Source organism: Juglans microcarpa x Juglans regia, chromosome 8D, assembly GCF_004785595.1.
Source record: "Juglans microcarpa x Juglans regia isolate MS1-56 chromosome 8D, Jm3101_v1.0, whole genome shotgun sequence".
NCBI classification, from domain to species: Eukaryota; Viridiplantae; Streptophyta; class Magnoliopsida; order Fagales; family Juglandaceae; genus Juglans; species Juglans microcarpa x Juglans regia.
In genome coordinates this window covers 10586146-10589085 of record NC_054608.1, presented here as the reverse complement: position 1 = coordinate 10589085, position 2940 = coordinate 10586146, and the positions used below count along the sequence as shown (strand labels likewise).

The 2940-nt window shown below is 37.1% G+C and overlaps 1 pseudogene; it reads right to left on the bottom strand.

Moving 5' to 3' along the window:
* Positions 1–585: 585 nt before the first annotated feature.
* Positions 586–2698, bottom strand: LOC121242203 (annotated as a pseudogene).
* Between the last annotated feature and the right edge of the window lie 242 nt (positions 2699–2940).

Below are 2940 nucleotides of genomic sequence, written 5' to 3'. Positions count from 1 at the left end.
GGCAAATTTCACCATATAGAATTTGCAAGGAGAAAAACCTGTGGATAATAACTTTTGCTTAATTTTTTTATTTTATTTTATTTTATTTTATTTTTTATTTATTTTTTTTTATCACATGAGATTTTGACCAATTGCAACGACAAGCTACTGCCGCAAATAGTCATTATTTGCCACAGTGCTTGTATAATCGCAAAATTTTGGTTGTTTGAGTTGCATGAAACACGTGGAACCCAATTTTGCGGAAATTGCTTATTTCTGATGAAAATTAATGGATATTAGTTGAAGGAGTAGAAATAAAATTTTCCCTAACGATAAAAGAAAATCCATTAAAGCTATATATGATATATGGCTGCCTATAATTTTTTCATTCCCTTGAAGCCTATATAGTGTATTCTCTACTTTTTGCTTAAGATCCATTCCTCAAGGAAACATATGAAACTATGATCCCCGGTCAACGATGCAATGATCTGAATGATTATCCAATAACCTTATTATAATTTGTCTAAGCAAATACGAGATTTAAATTTGGACAATAATCTTAACATGAGAACACATACAATATTATATAAAAAGTGAACATTAGTATTATATGAAAAGTGAACGTAATTATTCTTCATTGGAGTTCTCTTAGGTTCCAACAGATGTGATTTTTTTTTATTAGATACACATATTGCCTGCTTAAGATAAGCATCACTAGAACACACACCTAGTTAAGCAATATGTATCCGAGTTGTTCACACATAAGTTATTTAATATCTAGTACTCAAAATTACACATGATATAATTGAGCAAGAAGGCGTGGAGTGAGATGGACTTCGAGTGGTGTTGCTTTCATGGAGGTAAGTCCAATGTCTTTCTCAACCATATCTATTGGTTCAGCTGATGGGGTTGAAATGTCAAAAGCATGGAGGAAGGTACCAAGCGTCAGTTGAGCAAGTTTTAACCCAAGCGAGATTCCGGGGCAAACTCTTCTACCACTCCCAAATGGTAACAATTCAAAATTCTGACCCTAAACAATGATATCTTTGTGGGTAGTAAGGAATCTTTCTGGATGAAATTTGGTTGGATCCGGCCACACAAGTGGGTCTCGATGGATCTTTGCTAGATTAACAAGAAGGCGTGTCTGCCGGGACATGGTAACCTGCCAAAGTACAATCTTCGGTGGTGGTAAAGTAAGTGGGGCTGCAGGATATAAATGCATTGTTTCTTTGATGACAGCTTGAAGATATACTAGGTTTTTCATGTCTGAATCCTTCACTCGCCTTTCCTTGCCAACCTGGAGCACTAGTTCTTGTTGGACTTTCTCTAGAGCCTCTCGGTTGTTGAGAAGTAGAGAGAGAGCCCATGTCAAGGTCACGACTGTTGTACCTACGCCCGCTAAGATAAGGTTCTACAAAAGTGGCAAAGTTAGAGATCAATTAGAATATCCCATAAAGGTCATAGTCTAGTGGGCGAGTATCGAGAATTAGGAAGTACATTTGTACATATATGCAGCTTATATCATAGACTTGGGTTTCTAAATAGTTCACGTGAACATGAATTGTAACAAATTGCTACTTCTAATATAGAAAACTATCATTGCGCTGAAACACTAAGGTCATAGAAGAAATCGCACTTTCAATTCTTAAAGCAATTACTAATCATGTTGTTATTTCCGTCTCATGGGTCCTTTTTCTTTATATGATGTTACCAATGCATATGATACTAGACACTAGTGGATAATTGATTAATTATTTTGGTTAACGAAAATATAATTAATGATCGTACCAGGCAAGTAGCTTTGCTGATTATATCAACATCAAAATTGGAAATCTCTCTGTTATCTATGACGAAGGATAGCATCACATCCATAAAGTCTTGGTGTCCATTCTTCACCTCACTAGAGAGCTTTCTTTGTTTATGTTCTTGTAGCAAACCTTGAAGCACATGATCCACTTCTCTTATGGATTTCTTCGTGCCTCTCTAATCGCCACCCAAGTCCAACCACCTTAGATATGGAAGTGCATCCGAGACCACAAACTTTCTGGCGAACATGAGGAATTTTGTCAATGCCTTCTGGCACTGGAGATCTTTCCTTCATCCTCATCTTGGGTGGCAGCCAAAGCAAATCGCTTCCCTACAACCATCCTAAATAAAGTGTTTAGTGTTGTAATGTTGCCGAACCATCTCCTCATTTACACCAACATGAGCTTGTTGTTTTTGAGCAAGAGTTGATATGTTTCTTTTACAGATGTGGTTACTTTTGAGTCTCCTATGTGTTTGAACATCTCAAAACATTGATCTGAAAGGAATTGGAGTGTGGTTATTCTTCAAACTTGGCGCCAATAGGGACCAAAAGGGCTCAAAGCAAATACAACATAGTTATAGCCCATGTGTTCTGTTACAATAGCTTTTGGACGGTTGGCAAAGGTTTTGTCTTTGGTAGTAAAACTCTCTCTTTGGCTATCTGTGAATTGCTGACCACTATAGTTTTATGCATGCCAAACCTGATGGTGAAGACTAGTCCATACTTGTCTGCCATATTACCCAAGGTTATATGGGCAAGTTTTGAGCTTGCTAATAGGTGGAGGTGGCTGAGTATAGGCCATGCACCACCACCTTTTGGTGGAAGTGTACTTTGAGGTGTAGGTTGTTGGGCTCTCTTAATCCGTAAGAGAAAGAAGAGAAAGTGAAGCAAGCTGGCAAAGATGCTGGCCATGATACATGTCATATTGAAGGTTGGTTGATATTGAAAGAGCATATAATTCCTTTCTGGTTGTCGATAGAGGTTTAGGAGGAAAGGGCATATAGATATCTAAATTTGCCTCACGACGATAATTAATGTCAGACATCATATGGATTTCATGCATTCATGTGAAAATTTTGATTAGCCATTAGATTGTGTATCATGAAAAAATTTGTTTCGAGGGTTAGATTGAGAAAATCCAAATTTAATATTGA